This window comes from Gymnogyps californianus, chromosome 2 (assembly GCF_018139145.2).
Source record: "Gymnogyps californianus isolate 813 chromosome 2, ASM1813914v2, whole genome shotgun sequence".
NCBI lineage: Eukaryota > Metazoa > Chordata > Aves > Accipitriformes > Cathartidae > Gymnogyps > Gymnogyps californianus.
Window position 1 is genome coordinate 6412316 of NC_059472.1, and position 22074 is coordinate 6434389.

Genomic DNA, 22074 nt, shown 5'->3' on the forward strand with positions numbered 1-22074 from the left:
TTAGGATGAGAATAATGTTGATAACACACTGATGTTTTAGTTGTTACTAAGCAGTGGTCAAGGACTCTTCAGATTCTCACACTGCCCTGCCAGCAAGAAGGCTGGGGGGCACAAGAAGTTGGGAGGGGACACAGCCAGGACAGCTGACCCAAACTGGACAAAGGAATATTCCATACCATATGACATCATGCTCAGTATATAAACTAGGGGGAAAGCTGGTCAGGGACTGCTGCTCAGGAACTGGCTGGGCATCAGTTGGTGGGTGGTGAGCAATTGCATTGTGCATCACTTGTTTTGTATATTCTAATTCTTTTATCATTATTATTATTATTATTATTTTCCTTTTCCTTTTTTGTCCTATTAAACTGTCTTTATCTCAACCCACAAATTTTACTTTTTTTTCTTCCGATTCTCTCCGCCACCCCACTGGGGGGCGGGGAGTAAGCACGCGGCTGTGTGGTGTTTAGCTGCCTGCTGGGTTAAACCACGACAAATTATAAGAATAATATTCCTTTGTCCAGCAGAACAGCATTTTGGCAGCTCCCTGTTCTTTCCTTTTATGTATTTGACACAATATGTTTTACTTCGGTTAACTGAGGTGAAAGATGAAGTTAACACTGTTAAGGACACAACTTTAATGAGTATTTCCCTCCCTTTTTCATTGTCTGTGCATGACATACTTCAAATTTACTTTAAAAAAAACACAAACAAAAAACCATAATTTGTTTTTCTCTTCTGTATGGCTTTTTCTTTTTTTAACCCTAAACTCCAGTCTTGTATTGCTGATAAAACAGATTAGAACAAAGAGTGTATGGACAGTACAGAGCGAGAGAAACTCATGCAAATGAACATCATGGAATTTGGGAACTGCTGCACTGAATCAGCACTGGAAAAACCTGTATGGTTCCCAGACAAAAGAGGGTTTATTCATATATTTATACCCACATATCTGGCTTCGTGTGGTCTTGCTACTTATTTTCTTTGTTGCCTTCTTACCCTGTGTCTCTTAGATACTCAGCTGAAGGTGTAAGAAATTGTTTTTCATCCCTTTTTTTGTAATGGTGCTTGAGGGTAGATGAACTGCTTCATTTCAGGTAAGAGGTAGCTTGAACTCCCAGATTAATCTTGAATCAAATCTGAAGTAAGCCTTCTCACAACAGTTGGGATAGCTTTGATCTTTTATTATTTTTAGTCCTTGAGTGTTTCTGCTGGTTTGTAACCTGAAGAATAAACAGGGAATTACCCATTTATTCTCTGAGTGCTCTATCCCATTCAACTAGATGCAACTCCTGACACAATAAAAGACTTCTTTCTCTGTCCAAGGATGGTGTATCAATTTACAGAGGTTCCTCAAGGCAAAGATAATAAAATAAAAAGAAGACACATGAAACTGATGAGAAAAGCCTTGGTTGGTTCATAAAACCATAGAATCATAGAATAGTTTGGGTTGGAAGGGACCTTTAAAGGTCATCTGGTCCAACCCCCCTGCAATGAACAGGGACATCTTCAACTAGATCAGGTTGCTCAGAGCCCCATCCAGCCTGACCTTGAATGTTTCCAGGGATGGGGCATCTACCACCTCTATGGGCAACCTGGTCCAGTGTTTCACTACCCTCATCATAAAAAATTTCTTCCTTATATCTAGTCTGAATCTACCCTTTTTTAGTTTAAAACCATTACCCCCTGTCCTATTGCAACAGGCCCTACTAAAAAGTCTGTCGCTGTCTTTCTTGTAAGTCCCCTTTAAGGACTGAAAGGCCGCAATAAGGTCTCCCTGGAGCCTTCTCTTCTCCAGGCTTAACAACCCCAACTCTCTCAGCCTGTCCTCATAGGAGAGGTGTTCCAGCCCTCTGATCATTTTTGTGGCCCTTCTCTGGACCCGCTCCAACAGGTCCATGTCTTTCCTGTGCTGAGGGCTCCAGAGCTGGATGCGGGACTCCAGGTGGGGCCTCACCAGAGTGGAGTAGAGGGGCAAAAACACCTCCCTTGACCTGCTGGCCACGCTTCTTTTGATGCAGCCCAGGATACAGTTGGCTTTCTGGGCTGCAAGCGCACATTGCTGGCTCACGTCCAGCTTTTCATCCACCAGTACCCCCAAGTCCTTCTCCTCAGGGCTGCTCTCAATCCCTTCATCCCCCAGCCTGTATTGATCCTGGGGGTTGCCCTGACCCAGGTGCAGGACCTTGCACTTGGCCTTGTTGAACCTCATGAGGTTCACATGGACCCACTTCTGGAGCTTGTCCAGGTCCCTCTGGATGGCATCCCATCCCTCAGGCATGTCAACTGCACCACTCAGCTTGGTGTCATCTGCAAACTTGCTGAGGGTGCACTGAATCCCACCATCTATGTCACTGATGAAGATATTAAACAGTACTGGTGCCAATATGGACCCCTGAGGGACACCACTTGTCACCGATCTCCATCTGGACATTGAGCCGTTGACCACTACCCTCTGGATGCAACCATCCAACCAATTCCTCATCCACCAAACAGTCTACCCATCAAATCGATCTCTCTCCAATTTAGAGAGAAGGATGTTGTGGGGGACTGTGTCAAAGGCCTTACAGGAGTCCACATAGACGACATCCGTAGCTCTTCCCTTGTCCACTGATGTAGTCACTCCATTGTAGAAGGCCACTAGGTTGGTCAGGCAGGACTTGCCCTTGGTGAAGCCATGCTGGCTGTCTTGAATCACCTCCCTGTCCTCCATGTGCCTGAGCATAGCTTCTAGGAGGATCTGTTCCATGATCTTCCCAGGCACAGAGGTGAGGCTGACAGGTCAGTAGTTCCCAGGGTCCTCCTTTCTACCCTTTTTAAAAATGGGTGCAATGTTTCCCTTTTTCCAGTCACCGGGGACTTCACCTGACTGCCATGACTTTTCAAATATCACGGAGGGTGGCTTGGCAACTACATCAGCCAATTCCCTCAGGACTCTGGGATGCATCTTGTCAAATCCCATAGAGTTATGTACGTTCAGGATCCTCAGGTGGTCATGAACCTGATCTTCTCTTACAGTGGGAGGGACTTTGCTCCCCCAATCCCTGTCTTGTGGTCCATCCACTCGAGAGGTGTGGGAAGAGAGGTTACCAGTGAAGACTGAGGCAAAAATGTTGTTGAGTACCTCAGCCTTCTCCTCGTCTGTTGTTACCAGTTTGCCAGTCTTGTTCATTGGCGGGGGTACGCTTTCTTTGACCTTCCTTTTCTGGCTGGTTGGGGTTTTTTGTTTGGTCTTTTAGGGGTGGGTTGGTTTTGGGAGTTTTTTTGCTTTCTTTTTTTCTTTTTTATACCAGCTTTTAACCCTAGTGCAAAAGATGCAGGTGATACGGAGAGAATGGATCTTCTTAGAACCATTCAAGCCTTATCTTTCTATTTCCTTCTCTTTCCCTGATGGTCAGTGTCTACGTGAATTTGCCTTTGAATCCTTGTCAACATTTAACAACAACTTGCAAACATGAGGCAGTGCTGCTTCCTGTGTGAGGCGCCCAGGTTGCATATGGAATTGGCATGAAAACTGTAATTTATATTTACAGGACTGATTGCCATACGTGAACACTGCCAAATAGATGTCGTCACTCAATGGCAAAATGACATCAACTGTGCCAGGATATTCTGAGTTCCATTCTTGAGCATTTCCTTTCCGTGATGCTGTTTTTTAGTTTTTCTATAAAAGTCTACAAATAGAATTGAATAAATATTTTTAATAGTGAAATACAGGATTGCTTTTAAAGAGATAAAACAACCTCTATCTATGCTTCTGTCTCCAACAGTCATGATTCACTGTGAAAGCAGGACAAGGGCTATTACTGTTCCTCACTCATAGGATAATGACAAATACTGACTCTTGAATACAGTGCAGTGTGTAATGGCTTTACCTTTAGCAAGTCTTAACTGTTGCACTGTTGCTTTGGGCCACTGTAAGTATGAAACTTTGATTTCTCCAGAGCTAACTCCACTTTCTATCCAAAAATAAAAAAAAAAAAAAAAATAAACAAGAAAACAAACATGTAGCCATACCTCCTCTCTATAAGAAAGAAGGATGCTTTCACCCTGCCTTCCCTGATAATGGTTCCTTTGAGAAAGCTTAGTTCAGGCTAGAAAATATGTCATTAAGTAGATATCCTTCTGGGTTTTGCAACATTAAAGGCTGTAAAGTGATTTGTGACAAATTAGAGCAGCTAGAAATGTGGGAAACTTGAAGTCTGAAGCTTGTATGGACATCATTTTCCCTATCCTGACCTCTCATGATTTCAGTTTAAATAGTAATTCTAACCTTACAGATTCTTGAGTTTATTATACATTCGTCTTTAGCAATACAACACAAGGCAATGAGTATGAAACACCATATAAATTCCATTTCCTTGTCTAGGGTACAGAAGAGTGGCCGTACATGCCCAGAAGAAAGGTTCATCTATCTAGAATCCTTCACATGTTCAAGAATAAACAAAAAGGGGATGCCTTGTGAAGAAAAGAAGAAAAAGATGTTGTCACTGCAATCCTGTGAAGCAGCCCTCCAACTTCCTGAAGTCTGTGCCTCAAGAACTCCTTGAATCCAAGGTTGTATCTTTATAAGATTACAGATGCCATCTCTTCTTTCTTTTTGCACATTGTTCTGCTCTGGTCGGGAAGCTCATCAGTAATGGATCTAAGCTCTCTTTCTATCAGCACTCTCCCCAAATGTCTTTCACAGCTCTATGAGACTCCCAGCACCTCATCAAAGGTTGGTATCTGCCTAAGGAATACCTCCACAGCTTTCACTAGGTTTTGGAACATGGGGACAAAGTGTAACTTCAGGTTTTACACCACAGCTTTTGGTGCCAGAACAATGCTTCAATTAACTCCTCTAAAATAGCAGGACATGAGTCCATTATACCCATTTTAGTTGTGAGACTTACTTTTTAAGTCTAACTGTTTTGGTATACGTGATGACTGAGCATGTTAAGAAGAGATAGATTTTCAGATAAGAGTACATTTTAGCTCCCAGTATGAGGGAGGATCATTTAAATTCTATGATGTATGAATCAGTGCACTAGAAGCATACAAATGAAAAGAAAATTGGGTCAATATCCCACCCTAAAACCAAGTTAAGCAACTAGACAAAGATGTGTGTGAACAAATTGTTTAGCAACATTCATCCTTTTGAAGGGCCTGCTTCATCATTTCATTGTGCCATCTTTGTCCTGGGACACGTGCTGAAACTGCAGTTTCAAAGATGTTCCTGCTACAAAAGCTTAGAAGGCACAACATGAGAATAAAAAAAAAAAAAAAGAACAAGAGGAAGTGGGAAATGAGAAAGAATTGTGTAGGTTAAAAAGTGTACATATAAGATGTTACGAATTGCAGAGGTAAGTCCTAATTCCTCACAATGTGGTTGGAAAGCAGATACAGGCTCCACCAAATAGGTGAATGATGCTGATTTTATTGACACACTGTTTTGCAAATTCTGGAGAGAAATGTGCTCCAGATTGTGCCTGTTTAAGGAGTAGATAGCCTACATGCACTTCTGGCTGGGGAACCACTGTATGATAGAAAAAAAATAGAACAAGATCAAAATTTTCCATTTTTTTAAAATAATATTTTTCATTAAATAAATCTAAACACAATATCATTTTTCAGATATGTTCAATGTTGACTGAAATATTTTGGAGAGGAGAGGAGAGGAGAGGAGAGGAGAGGAGAGGAGAGGAGAGGAGAGGAGGGAGAGGAGGGGAGAGGAGAGGAGAGGAGAGGAGAGGAGAGGAGAGGAGAGGAGAGGAGAGGAGAGGAGAGGAGAGGAGAGGAGAGGAGAGGAGAGAGGTTCAAACTCAAACAGACCTCTTCTTAGGGATCCAAAATACCAGGGTATTTTATCTTACCCATATACAGACAGTAAATCAACTCTTCTTTTCTCATCTTTTTGATCTTGGTGGCATGTGAATGTAGATCTGTATTACTATCACCCTTTATCAAAGTAACCTTCATGTTATAAAGAATGACTGGTTCCACAGATATTTTCTTTCCTTATATGGATGTCAGTACATTAATTAATTAATTTTGAATAAAATGCACCAGCTTTTCAGAGGCTTCAGAACTTGGTTGCACTTCACTGACATTATCTTTGGCCTTGAACAGAAAAAAATTCCTCTAGATTCAGATGAATTCAAATAAGATAATGTACATTTGTCTCATAAGTCTCATCTAATAGGCTTAAAATATATATTTTGAATGTTATCTCTTTGGCAGGATGTGATTTTCGCTGGTAAGAAGTTAATTATTGATGCAAGCAAAACACTATTATGTTTAATTTAAACTCTCAAGCACTTTTTTTTCTTTTTTCTTTGCCTAGGAGTACTGATCACTGTAGTAAGAAAGTAACTGATACTTAAAGACATTATCTGAAAGTACAACATCAGTAGAAAAACAGCATGGAAATAAGTATTAATTATTGTAAAGATTGTCTCCATTTTGCATATGGCACACAATAAAGATGTTTTTGTACACAGCCTTGCACACAAAGATTTTTGTCTTGTTCACAGTTAGTATTTAATCAATAATGCATAGATATAATAATGTTCTGCAGCTCAGTTTAATCTTTCGCAATCTCCATTTGTGAAATATTTAAAAGAACTAAAATTAATTGAACTACTCCTTATTAATGTTATCTATAATTTCATTCCCTCTCTCTTTAGCAAATTGTAAGTGAACCTGTCTTAATTTCTTTCAGTAAATTATTAGAATACAAGAATAATTTAGCCAGATCATTTTCATCCTAATTTGCACATCAAAGTATTTACTGTTTGTGTTGTGTTTTTAGTTGTCACTTACATGAAATTTTCTCTGCTCTTTGACTACATAACTGAAATTTATGAAAGAGAGTAATAACAAATAAGTGAATAAAGAATAATGTGTATTGGATGTACATTTTGGCACAGTGCAATAATACGTGCTAAAATGCATTAAGCTTTTGAAATCTGTGGACTTGCTCATAATAAATCACTTGCCTTGATAATCACAAAAAGCTAATCACCAACAACAGGGAAATATAATACAATACCTAAACTAAGAAGTGCTTTCCTTTCTTAAAATGTATGCTAGTTTTTATTTTTATGTTTTGAAATATTTTAACATTCTTGTAGCTTCAGAGAAATACAATCCATGAGTAACATTTGTAAACAGTTTCAATTCTGCTGTTGAAAGAGTCTATCCAATTAATTATATCACCTTTCAGCAGCGCATGTTAGCATTAACACATTAAATGTGTTATGACAAAGCCTGTCTTCTCAAGAGTGGCTGCAGAACATAGCTCTGTCATTAAGTATGTCATAGGCAGATTTCTTGGTAAGACTCTCCTTGTCTGACTTTGGACCTCCATGTATGACCTAGCTGTCAAAACTTTTTGTTTGTTTGTTGGGTTTTAATAGTTAATGGAGAGAAACAGGCATTTCCAGATAGCTATTCACATAACCTGTGTTAGAAACAACTGCCTTAGCAGATGGGAATCTCATGCTGCAAATGCCTATTTTTCTACTGACTATAATAAAGAATCCAGCTACCTACCTCAGATGCAGACGTCTACAGTCAGGTAGATATCTAAATGTAGGAAATATGAATCTTATTCCTTTTGTTCTGGAAAATCATTTCACACGATTTCCCTGACTGATATTTGTTCTAAGTCAAGTAATTCAACTACAGACTTTGATGACTCTAAAGGATCATTATCAGAATGAGGCAGGAGCAGGGCTCCACAGTCCTTAGAAATCGAAGGACTGGCAAGTTTGCAAATTTGCTGACAATCTGCAGACTTAACCCTGAGTGTTAAGAGCATCCTCAAGGTGATTCTCCACATGTGAATGGGATAAGCAATGAGGATTTGCAAGAAGTATTGAATGCAAGAGAATAATAATAAAAAAAAAAAGCAGCATAAGAAAGATTTTCTGAATAACTTCATTGCTTTGAGTGCCTTATTTCACCTACAGTAGGAATATGAGGTTGGTGGGGAGCCAGACATATGTATATGAGGCAAGTTATTCCCTTTCTATGCTCCTGCTGACCTTCTGACTCAGAGGTAGCTTACAGGGATCTATCTTCTGTGTCATTGCTGGAGAGAGTTAGGAAATTGTATCTATCTGCCAAAGAACTGGCAGTGTGAAAGTCTTTAGAAAGAGCAGGAAAGCTCCGTAATTTCCATGGAGAAATTTTCTTAGGCAACCTTTGCAACTTATGTTTGACTTACATTTTCATAGAAGTCAATTATGAGATTTATCTCCAACGTTTGTCTGCCTGTGAAATATGATTTTCAGGTAACTCCAACTTACCAAAGGTATTCTGTATCCTTTCAACGGCAGCAAACCTGTATGTGAGACAAAAGGGTTTGCCTTTAAGATTTGCTAACTCAGCAGAAGAGGAACATGTTCTCTTCCAGTGAATCACAGACTCTTGTCTACAATTACAGTGTGCCGTCCACGTTCTTCTTGTAAGTCATATTGGAGAAGTGAAACACCTTTTAACTCCCAGAATCTCCCCTGTTGTCCCTATACTGTTCAGCAGCAGTCCAGTTCTCAGGAAACAGCAACAAAAAGTATATCTCAGTGACTGCATTTCTTAATGCTGGTTAAGTTATGGATATCAATTTTTTAATCATAACTGTTTTCTGCCATGGATAAGGGAAGATAATTAAAAATAGCTAAAAGAATGACATTTTAATTTAAATAACTTTTAACTGAGGAGAAATTGGGAAAAAAAAGAAATCAGGAAATAAAAAGAACAATAATCCAAAAACAAACTTTGACAGAGTCACTTTAAAGTCCCCTTTGCATGCCTCTTAGGGGAAATTTTAGTGAAGACTTCTCCCCTGAGAGGTGAAATGTGCTAGATTACGACATGTACCTTATTTCCACATTTTGTCACGGTTTGTAATTTAGTGTGTCATAGAGAATTGAAAAAAATTTGTAGATGGTAATTAATTTTATTTAAGGATAGTCTAATCCGGTGCTCCATGAATAACACTAACAATTTTATAAATGGGTAAATACGAATAATCCTAACATGGTCTTGTAAAAAAACAATATAAATGTCAGAAAAGAAAAAAAAATCAATGAATGATTTTACAGCAAGCAAATTCATGAATATCAACTGTCTTAAATATAGAATGAAATACCATTATTTCTCTTTGTAGACCTATGTTAGCTTGTATCTCTTCTCCCAGAGTGTAAGCTATTTGCTGATTACCAGGAAAAACTGTTACCGTTTGCAACTGCAGTAACATTTCAACATACTAGTGTAATCATTGCAAGAAAATGTTAACAAAATCCCTTGTCAGAGCTTTAAAACCAAATCTAAACAACATGTATTGAAGTTCTCGTGACGTTTCCATCTGAACTGGGATGCTGCTACTTCTTGAACTGCCTTAGTCTAGAAAATGACTTTAAGGAGTTGCAGAATACTGAGGAAGAGGGCAGAGAGCAAGATCCTTCCTCAGTTTTATAATCTTCTCATTGCCAACCTTTCATTAGCTCAAAACTGACATAGGCTGCCTTGTTAATATTTTCAGTTCCTAGGGAGCGAACTGCACTGACAAATGCTATAGCACTGTAATTCTCCTTAGCTTAGTACTTACACTGTCTTTGTCTTTGTGGTGAAATGTTCTCAGTGAAGCTTTAAAATGTGGATTTTCAGTTAGTCTTTTATTCAGTCAATTTTCTGAGATACTTCTTTGGCTTCATTGACTTTTAACGGCAGTGAAATTCTATTTTGAGTACGTTCGGACACCCTTTATTATTCATATAAAAGTTTTTCTGTACTCAGTATAGGCTTTTCAGACTTAAATGATCCTTAAAGTGTGGGTTTGCATTTATATAGCAGAAGACATGGGCATTTTTCTTTAACAATACAGGTCTTTGCTTTTTCAGCTGATGAGGAAGACCCAGAAAAGCAAAAGATTCCGCACTTAGATCATTCAGGTAGGAATGAATTGTTAAATTAAAAAATGCAAACAATGAAATACCAACTTAGATTTCCTAAGGAGTTTAAGCTTTCCAGTCTTGTAATTGTTGATTAAAAATTACAAATACGATGCAGGACCTTTTTAGAAAGGAATACAGGGGAAATAATTTTTTTTTAAATTATTATTATCTGGTGTATTCATAGCATTTAATGCTGATACTCCCGTATCTCAAAAGGGATAATGTCAAAAACAAAGTTACATGGAGGGAAAAAGAAATATAAAAAAATACCCTCAGCTATACAGAATAGCTACCATTCAAGAAGTTGTATAGACTTTAGTTTGAAAGAGACAAATGAAAACCATGAATGTTATGAAAAAAGTGTATACAGTATAGTGTGACTATGAGAGTACCAAGCTGAACTGTGAACATGACAGGAAATCTTTTAAAAAAGAAAATAATTAAACTGCAGAACTCATTGGAAGACTCTGCAGAGGCCAAAAATATAATTAAATTCAAGAAGTGATTAAGCACTTTCATGAAGGAAAAGTCCATGAAGGGGTATTAAGCACAAAACAATGAATATGCACTCTGGCTCCAGAGCATCCTCTGGTAAAAAATGCCAGACATCTGGAGATGAGCATCGTTCTTTTTTTCCCTTGCTCATTTCCTATATTCAGTCTCTAGCCTTATATTACATTCCACTGTCAGAAGTTAAGATACTGATCTACAAAGAGTTTAGTCTAGCTCATTACATGGTCTGCCATGTTATTAATCAGCAGCACTGTACCCCAAAACAATCATCCAGTCAAACTATGCCTATTTCATTTAAGGTGCTTGATCTAATTAAAATGTATTGGGAACATCTATGGATTTTGTCTCTGTGATACATGGAGCATCACCTACTTCTTCTAAGATGCTGGCAGACAAGAACAACGTTCCCTCTCATTCAGTAGCTGCGTTCTGAAAACTAGTTGTCCGGGGCATAGGAAATCTGCCTTTCATTGACTCTCCACGTGGCATGGAAAACTCACATCTGAAGCTATCATCTGCAAGAGAAAATGCCATCACCACCAAGCTATAGGCTATTCTGTTGAGGAAGAGATGAAACAAGTCTCTTTTTTCTACAAGTTTCTCTACTTTGTCTGGCATTTTTCTGTACCTTCTGTACTCAGAGTGAAGTCTTATCCACAGACATAAGTTAACAGCCCAGTGGTCAAGCTGCTGATCACGCGGAGCTTGCTGGGTCTGTTTTCAAGCATTGCCAATATATTTTAGTCAACAGCTGACTAATGTTAAGTAAGCAATCATTAATTTGAACACAGGATAGAATCCCTTAGGATAGCCTTGAATGTGTTGATTAAGATGATACTCTTTGTGAAAGGTTTGATTTCAATACTCTTACGAGAAGGATGCTCTGAATACTTAGAAACTCAGCTGGCTACTATCAGAAAGCGGTTCTGGGCTCCAAAACCTGATAAGAGGATGCTTTCTGTTTTGATACTTGGATGACAGAAACTAGAAACTTCCTGGCATGTATTTGATTAGCCTGAACATCACCTTTCATGTAATAAGAAACTCAAATAATAAATTCCTGTTATGATATTCTGCTATCATTATGGGAGAGATAATTACAGATATCTCTTAACTTCAGTTAAGATATGAACTAGTTCATAATTAATATTAGAAGAAGGAAAAATAATAATCTTACTGATTCTGCTTTCTGTCAGTACTGAAGATCCTTCCCTACAGCTTTTACGGATTCAGTGAATCTGTTTTATCTCAGACTTCCAGTGCATTCATACCAGTATAACTGCAATGTTTTCAGTAGAGTTATTATTTATCTATTTACCTAGAATGCAAGTGAGATCATAAAAATACACTATATCTCCAGAAATTCCCATTAATATCTGGCTACTCTTCCTTTAATTTTAATTCCATTTTACTTTACTGTATCTTTAAAACAGGATTTATGTGCTTTTTCTTCCTCTGCTCTTTCATTTTAATTTAGGGCATGGGGGAGGAAAAAAATTCATCTATAAAAAGACATCCTGATCTAATTGTTTTTGTTCAGCTCTACTATTGGTATTGACTGTTGTGAATACTAGACATAATTATGACTCTAATTAAAATTTTAAATAAATAAGCACTCTATATCAAAAGTCAAATTATAATAATGTGATTTTACTGAAGCTGGGCAAATACACAGTCTTTGCACTAAGTCTTTGCATGAATTATACATGAGACTTTATGAATGACTTACACTAATTTGAACAACCCAAGAGAATAAAGAAAAATACTGTAACTAGATTTCCAGGGGGGGGGAAAACAACAAGATTCAGATTAGTGATCACTCCTTTTAACACTGACATTCCTACTTTGTAACTATATACTGAAAAAATGCCTCATAACAAAAGCTGTTTTTTCTCCTTGCATGTTAAATAAACCTTGGTTTCTTCTCTCACTTAATGCCCTTATTTTCATTTCTGTATGTTTATGCCCAGCTCTTTGTAATTTCCTTTGAGGAAAAGCCATTCTTTTTAATGGGACTCTGAAAAGCCATTGTTGAAATAAGAAATAAAATGTTTAAAAGCATGAATCCTGGAGATAAACACAAGAGACATGTACAGATCTAAAAACTGTAAATCAAGCAAAAGAAATTGTGTTTCACAGATAGATATTTTGGCTTCAAAATGCAACACATTAAGGACCACATATGCGAGATGCCTGGTTCTTCAGGTTAAGTTTGTACTTATATTTTTTAGCACAGTCTTCACATCTATTAGATGCAAGGTCAAAATCCCCCACTTTTTCACTGGCTTATTTGCTGACTCCTTACTTGAAAGATGTCCAGGAAGATAATACATGGGGTGGCCCTATGAGTACTGTCCCTTTCCCCCTGCAATTAGAGGGAGTGCTGGGTGTGGTCTTCCAAGAAATGCTGAAATCCCTTAGTTTTTTGAGGCATTTTAGCTTTCGTCATTCTCTCATTTCCATCCTCTCCAGGCTGAGTAGTCCTCTAGTGCTCCAGCAAGAATGTGAACCTAGCACCTGCACTGCAGACAACTGCAGCTGAATCCATAACTTGATTATTTACGGTCATGTGAAAGAGAATGAAGCTCAAGTTATAGATTCAAATATGTAGAGACTAACATCACAGGAAGCAAGTCTGAGTATTTGAAGGAAGGCAGATATAGTGCAGAAATGGTAAATCAAGCACAAGACTGGGCACTGAAGAGAACAGGACTAACTGGTATTGCAGTGGGGAGTATAGGACTGGAAAATGGATCTCCTGCCTTTTTTCTGGTGTGATCTTCACCTTTCTGCAGCTGCTGGAAATTAGGTGGACCTTCAGATAATAGGGAATCTCTAGCAGTCCCTTGTAGAAGATCTTTTATGAAGAACTAGTGATTTCAAGCAGAATCTGAATGTAGGTCATAGCTATGCAGATATCTGTATGTTAGCGTTAAGCAGCCGCTACAATAACCTCACAGCACTAGTATGCATATTTGACTCTTTACTAACATGTAGTGAAGGTACGTGTCAAGTTGACCTGTGTGTATGCTGGCAACGCCATATACAACTCCTTTGTCAACGCCCTCACTGCCTTGGCATGCTAAAGGCTGTCCACCTGCCTTCCACCTGTGAAACAAGACATAGTTTATGATCATGATTACAACAAAACTGACGTACAAGTGAGCAGATATCCCAGCCTATGTTGAACCTCAACACAGATGGGTTTCTGCACAGCATGCTGCATAACCTGACAGAGAAGTCCATCGGTGCTGACCACGTGAAGTGTTCCCAACATCCAAGGGACATAAACCTATATAATCTCTCTATCTCCTGTACCTTCTACCTCTTTTTAAATTCCATTCTTATCTGTGTATCAGTGTCAAGTACCAAGTACCTTTATTCCAACCCTCAGTGTCTATACCAGTACATGATAACATCTGAAATAGTACTAGAGTTTAGGCAACTGATTTGTAAATAGTTTAGTGAAGTTTTGTAAATAGTTTAGTGAAGTTTTGTAAAGATATTTAGAGAAATAAACTGGGTCCATACTGCCTATACTTTATTTAATTTACTGACTGAACTCCACTGATCACTATGGAAACGGAGACCTCCTAGCTCTGATACAGACTTAAATGCAGGTGTCTTGATCTCAAACTGAATGCGCAAAGCCAGCTATGAGAAAAGCTAGGGAAGACTAGAAAGTGGAGCTGAGGAATCTGGGTGAGAAGAGAGGTTTCAGTAGGACACGTTGGGCCAGAAAGTGAATTGTGAGGAGTGAACATGTAATATCTCTATATGATCTTCTTACTATAAACAATTTGTGTGAGTTCTGAAAGAGTTCTAGATTGTCCAATTTGTATTACACAGTGAATCACCTAAATAACTGGCAAAGGGACATTGTAATTTCAGAAAGAAAGCTACGAGGGTCCTAAAGTGATAAAGAAATGCCAAAGTTTGTTCTGTCATGGAGAAAATGCCTTATAAAATTTTTTTACTTTGGTTAGAGAAATGAAAACCAGCAATTAAAGCCAATTTCTTTCACTGTCCTCACTTTGACATCCTGGTTCCTAGCAGGAATCTAAACAAAATAACTTTTTTCTTGTTTCTGCAGCTTGCCAAGTAAATGAAAATACCGACTAAATCAGGAGAATGGTTATTTTTGTATGATTTCTAGTGTTTATGCTGTTCGGGAAGCTTACAGCACTGCTGACAGGAAGGGAAAGCAAATAGAAACCATGTCTTAGTGGGTGGCACTAGGAGGCAGCTCTTCTGGACACCAAGCATCCTGGCTTGTATCAGAAATAGTGTGGCCAGCAGGACTAGGGAAGTGATCGTCCCCTTGTACTCGGCACTGGTGAGGCCACACCTCAAATTCTGTGTTCAGTTTTGGGCCCCTCACTACAAGACATGGAGGTGCTGGAGTGTGTCCAAAGAAGCGCAACGAAGCCAGTGAATGGTCTGGAGAACAAGTCTTATGAGGAGCGGCTGAGGGAACTGGGGTTGTTTAGCCTGGAGAAAAGGAGGCTGAGGGAGACCCTATCGCTCTCTACAACTCGCTGAAAGGAGGTAGTAGCAAGGTGGGTGTCGGTCTCTTCTCCCAAGTAACAAGCGATAGGACAAGAGGAAATGGCCTCAAGTTGTGCCGGGGAAGGTTAGGTTGGATATTAGGAAAAATTTCTTCACTGAAAGGGTTATCAAGCATTGGAACAGGCTGCCCAGGGAAGTGGTTGAGTCACCATCCCTGGAGGTATTTAAAAGACATGTAGATGTGGTGCTTAGGGACATGGTTTAGTGGTGGACTTGGCAGTGCTAGGTCAACAGTTGGACTTGATGATCTTAAAGGTCTTTTCCAACCTAAATGATTCTATGATTCTATGATAATGATAAATCTCTCAGACAGGCCTGTTCACAGACATTGAAAGGAAGCCTTAAAACTGACAACACAGACATCCCCCACTCCAAATAGTCACGCTGTAAAATCAAGCAGAGATCAAAGAGGATGAGCATAGTCAAACCCCTGGAAGATATTGCCATGGTGGGTGGGAACAAAATAAAGCAAGATAAATATTTATTTAGCATAAAATCACATGGATCTTGAAATATTAGTATTGCTAAGCTTTAAAAAGTAAGAAACAGATATGAGGAACTGGGGGAATAAAGCTAAAAATGTGTCACCAGATATTTAGAGTAAGTAGAGGAATAAACAGATAGATTAGTAGAACAGGGAAAAAAATCTTGGAAAAAGTGGTAGATTAAAAAAATGTGTCATTCTTCAGAGGTTACCATCTTGAAGGGAGCCATTGCTATGATAGATGTAAAATTTTCAGACAAAAGAAAAATACAAGAATTTATTGGGATTTCTTCTGAAGTGATTCTCAATATAATTACGCCCAGAAATTCTCAGCTACAGACAAATAATATTCTTTGAGAATTACTGAGTATGAAAATGCAGTGCCTATTGTCACTATAACAAGTAACTAAAAAAGGGAATGACAAAGCAAAAGAAGGAAGTAGGTTTTTGGTAATGATTTAAAAGATACTTATCTTAAATCCATCTAAGCATACAAAAAGAGAATGAAATGCATCTGTCCTCTTTTTTTATTATAGGCTTTTAGATTAGAGAAACAAGAGGTCCCAACATGCTCCTTAGACCTTTATCTTGAAATGAAGAGCACTAAAAAAAATAGCAACAGGCATATATGTTGCAATAATAATAAAAATTAATGTGTGTATAGTAATTTTAGGATAATATTTTACATGAATTTTTGGGCCTAGCTCATTACTTTTCTACATCAGTTTACAAGCTGCTGAAAAAAATTATTTAAGCCTTTCAGACTAATATTGATCTCAGTAATGATGTATGGCCCATCTTTTCAGACTTTTGGATGCAGAAAGTACCAGAAACCATAGAATAATTATTCTATGGAAAGCTTTTGTTGACTATTTACATTCTCGGTATTGGGCCAAGATTCTCACACCCTCTCTTTAAATGAACTTCTGTTTCCTATGGAAGCTGATGTGCAACAGGGGTAGAATTCACCTTACCTATCTTGTAGGTGGATTCTGCATTTACCTACCTTGTAGGTGGATTCTGTGTAGGCTTTTACATCTGAACAAGTTGTCAAGACACCCTAGATTCCTTGGTCAATGAAGAGAAAAAAGCAACTATAGAGGATGCTTCGTCCAATCTGTTGAAGATGTCTACCTCTGAATGAGACGGATCAGCTTGCATAAGTGCTAAGTCTTCCCAATTACCTGTCAGGGAGGGAATCTAGATAGCTAGTTCAGATGTAGACATCTACACTGTAGATAACTAAAGTTAGAAGAGCTTTATTCCACCCTTGATACCTATAGTGGATTGAGGAGTGGACCGTGACACAGCTCTCCATTACAGCATGCTGAAGGTCACATCTGATCTTAGGAACACACAACACTTTGAATGGAAGATCTACTTCCTGCAGGGTAAACAGCGTTGGTTTTGCTTAAGTCATCATCCACAGCACAGACTCACTGTTCCTGCTCCAGATGATCCTAAGTGGCAGCTGTTATATCATAGAATTTACAAAATGGTTTCATTCATGCCAGAACTCTAAAAAATTCCACTGAGGAATGGAAAACCTACTGACTTACAAAATATTTACAGCAGTTAAAATTGTATACCTCTGATATAGAAAAATCACCTATTTTCCTGCTATTTTTCATGCTGAGATAAAGAGATTTTTTACTTAATTGTCACATTACTTTAGACATATTTCATACATTTTGAATGTCTGAGGAAATATTTCTTGATCTCTGTTTGGTTCTGCAGCCCATAATCTTACTACCCCAAATTATGGAAAATTACTTTTTATCTCTGTAGTTAAAGTATGTCTATCGTAACAACAATAGCAAATGCTTAGCATATTTCCCAGTGTCCCTTCCATCACCACGTAAAAATATTTACTGTAACTTCACTAATTTTTCACCTTTCACATTAATAGTGAGAAGCTTGCATGGGACAGAAATTGGCTGTCATATCAATGAACGACATACTTTACAATTAGGGTAAGTGAGAAACTGTAAATCATGATAATAGCAGAAAAAAAATTCTCTATTTCATATTTCCATAGGGCATCACCCTTTGAAGCAACAATGACATATCTTTGGACTCAGAAAAAGAGTATGGAGCATTCTCTCCTTTTTTTATAGACAATTTAATTTTTAATGAGGACTCAGTGAGCTTCCCTTCCTCTGTGCTAGGTAATCTTTGCTCTTCGGTTCTTGTATAATTTCTGCTGAGCCTGATTTGCATTTTTTGTATAGGCAAAATCGAAACTAAATAAGGTCACTTTCTGCAGGTGTTGTAGGTGACATGTAAGAAAACCTTGGCATCTGCTTTGTATGCCTTTTTTGCATCCCCATGCATCCTTTTTGCAAGTCAAATTCTCAACCTTAGAGGCAAGTATCATTAAGTTCTTATGCCAGATATATAACGTAAAACTTTCTCAACTTAGGCAACCCAAAACTTCACCCAAATGCTGCAAGTATAGCTCGCTTTTTAAATATATTTTTCGTTATAGCCTTATTCTACAGTGAGGACTGTATTTATTCTATCATTGATAGATGAGCAGGCACTGAATGGCTGGAATGGAGATCCAGTTTTAGATTATTAAAAGCAACTCTGAAGTGAAGTCAAATATTCACTGGGAAAATTTTAAACTAATTTAAATTTTACTCTTGTTCTGTCATTAAACAAGCCTAAAACTTCTGATCCTCCATCCTACCTCTTCTGTTCTTCCCAAAGCCTAGAGATGGGAGAGCCAGTGGGGAAATTAAGTGATAAATGGAAGTATTGATAAGACAAGTCAAATGTTCATAAGAGCTACCAGTTGAAATGTGAGCAAAAAGGTACTTAATGTTTCATCATTCCTTCGATTTCCATGTGGAACAGGAAGAAGCATCTCCAGTTATTTCACTGCAGGCTGGACATCCCCTTTCCAAGAAGCTCTTTTCTTGATTTACTTCATTAAGCAAAATGAAGAACAAGTTTTTCCTAGCTCATGGAACTGCAGAAAAATTATTTGTTATTAAATCATTATTAAGAACAATAAGACTCAACTTTACAGCAAATATGGCAATTGTATACCTCTTGTATCTAACTGGAAAACTTTAATTTTCATTGCAAACCTCTAAGAGGTTTATCAGGTTCCACAGAGCATCCAGGAACATGGATACTCAACTATTCTCTTGAAGTATTGCAAGAAGTTGGTTTGCTGAAGAAAAATGGTTCTTCTAGTTGAAAATTATACTTCTGAAATGATGAAAGCCCAAAACCAGACAAAATTTGAGACATAAAAATTGCATTCAGGCAACAATCTTAAAGTACAAAAGGCTTCAGACCCTAAGCATGAATGACTCACTGTAGAATATAATGGATTTATCGGAAGAAAAACTTGATGCATACACCCTGTGCCCAGTAGGGTGCAGCAAAGTCAAGTCACATGATGCTGCAGTGATCACAGGGATTTTCCTCTTCCTCTTTCCACTGTGTTCATGTTGTAGATGGATCTTACCATGGTTATAGTTTCCACATGATCATTTTCCAAAATTTCACCGTGGTGGATTGACCTTGGCTGGATGCCAGGTGCCCGTCAAGCCGCTCTATCACTCCCCCTCTTCAGCTGGACAGGGGAAGAAAATATAGTGAAAGGCTCATGGGTCGAGATAAGGACAGGGAGAGATCACTCAGCAGTTACTGTCACAGGCAAAACAGACTCGACTTGGGGAAATTAATTTAATTTATTGCCAATCAAAATCAGAATAGGACAATGAGAAATAAAAACTAAGTTTTAAAAACACCTCCCCCCACCCTTCCCTTCTTCCCGGGCTCAACTTTACTCCCTATTTCTCTACCTCCTCACCCCAGCGGCGCAGGGGGACGGGGAATGGGGGTTGTGGTTGGTTCATCACACATTGTCTCTGCTGCTCCTTCCTCCTCAGGGGGAGGAGGACTCACACTCTTCCCCTGCTCCAGTGTGGGGTCCCTCCCACTGGAGACAGTCCTCCATGAACTTCTCCAACGTGAGTCCTTCCCATGGGCTACAGTTCTTCACAAACTGCTCCAGCGTGGAGCAGTGGGTCCCTTCCACGGGTGCAGTCCTTCAGGAACAGACTGCTCCAGCGTGGGTCCCCCGTGGGCTCACAAGTCCTGCCAGCAAACCTGCTCCAGTGTGGGCTCTCCACAGGGTCACAGCCTCCTTCGGGCACATCCACCTGCTCCGGTGTGGGGTCCTCCACGGGCTGCAGGTGGATATCTGCTCCACCATGGACCTCCATGGGCTGCAGGGGGACAGCCTGCCTCACCATGGTCTTCACCATGGGCTGCAGGGGAATCTCTGCTCTGGCACCTGGAGCACCTCCTCCCCCTCCTTCTTTCCTGACCTTGGTGTCTGCAGAGTTGTTTCTCTCACGTATTCTCCCTCCTCTCTCCAGCTGCAATTGCTGTTGCACAGCAGTAACTTTTCCCCCTTCTTGAATACGTTATCCCAGAGGTGCTACCACCATCACTGATGGGCTCAGCCTTGGCTAGCAGCGGGTCCGTCTTGGAGCCGTCTGGCATTGGCTCTATCGGACATGGGGGAAGCTTCTAGCAGCTTCTCACAGAAGCGACTCCTGTAGCACCCCCCGCTACCAAAACCTTGCCACATAAACCCAATACATTTATATAACTTACTTTTATCAGTAGAAGTGCTGTAATGAAAAAAGGATAGAATAAATTCTGTGTCAAGACTAAAATGAATGACACTGACATGTTTCCACAAGAGGAACAAGTTAGAAGTATATCAGGAAATAACAGCAAAATAAGCATACAGGAATTCCTCCAAACTTAAAAAGGAGGAAATACGTTCATCCTTCTTACATTTTGAAATTCTCCTAAAGTGCTTAAATTGAGGGCGTGCACGCCATAGGTTTTCTGTATCATCAGCAAAGATAGGACACTTCTACAGCCTGTTTCAACCCGCACAAGATGTGACATTAGTCAGGTGGGAACCTTAGGTTGGTAGTTGCCTACACAGCAATTAATGAACTGCCTATTTCTATACTCCCAACAAAGGTCAATTTTTAAAGCCTGCAACCATTTTAAGGAGTATCTTAAGCGGACAAGAGAGAAACAAGAACACACTTGTTTTGTGGGCACCAAGACATATCTCTGTGTGAACGGTAAAATCAACTCTATTAAAATGCTGCAGGACTGTCATATTACTATGCAGTCCTTGCCAGCAGCATATTCTCCCAAGGATGAATAGGGTTCTTATTTAGGCACCTCATTTTGACACCTCAAATTAAATAAAATGTATTTATTACTGTACTTACAGCAAGGAATTTGTTAAGAATCAAGCTTAATTTTAAGTCAATGATTTTGCATGACTGCATCCTGCCTTATTGTTACCAAACTTTATTGGCCTACAATAAATATGTTGAATTTACAAAAAGTGGGTAAGGAAACGACCCCTGTCAAGCTGCTATTTCCCTTTGCCTCAGGTTGACAAGAAATGGAAGAACAGCATGAGTTGTGACGTACCACCATGAAATCATGTTTACTACGATCTAGCGGCATAGTGGGGGATGCTTGCCACCTTTGCTTTAAAGATGACAGAGGGATGTCTCCTTTCCTCATCAACTTAGCCTAAAGCAAAGAACAGCAAGTTTAAGATTCTTTTAACAGAGGTAGTGCTGAAGGGCTAAAAATAATGAGACAAATAAAGTGAGCCCAGATAAGGGTGTTGTGCTAATTCAAACTCAGTTCATTTCACTGGCATGACAATTTTTTTTTTCCATTTTATTTCATCATTTTATCTTTTCCCTCTTTCTGAAAAAAAGTTAAACTCCCTGCTGCTAGTTTTTCATGTCATGAATAAATATTTGTATTGCTATTAGTTAACCATTAATGTTCAAAGCACACCAGATGATATAAAAATGTGCAGGAATAATCCTGCTTAAAAGAGCTTAAAGAATTATTTGTACATCTAGGAATCCAGCAGATACTTCAGTCTAAATAAGGATTTCCCACTGCCAGAAATACAGAATGTTTAAAGTAGTTTAAAATACCACTGGTTTCCTTTTACTGACATTTGTGGAAGGTTCATGTTAACCATTTAACTGTTTAACCTACCAGGTCAACCTGTCCCTTACAAATCACTTGTTCCGGGGAGGAATATCAGATTCCATCAGACGATAGAATATTCATCAGCTGCTTCATAAAACAAAACAAAACTCATCAAGGTAAGGGGGAAACATTCAAGTTCAATCTTAGGTGCACTAATGATAAAGGCAAACGGGGAGGGACTGGAATTTCTTTAGACCCAATTTATTCCTTAAAAACATTAACAAAACTGTGCTGTTCCACCCCTTGTTTTCTTTTCTTTTTTTTTTCTTCTCCATTTTCCTCGTACACAATTATCTAACTTCATGTGTCTCAACCTCATTAAGCTTGGATTTGAGCTGAGTGTCTTGAGGAATACAGCAGCTCGGAATTAATGATGGCATATTGCTTAAAAAAGAAAGCAGACATATTGTTAATGATGACATATTGCTGAAAATGAACAGCAGTTCACAAGACGGCTGGAAGCTTGAAATCAATGGCAGAGCTTCTATGTTTTGA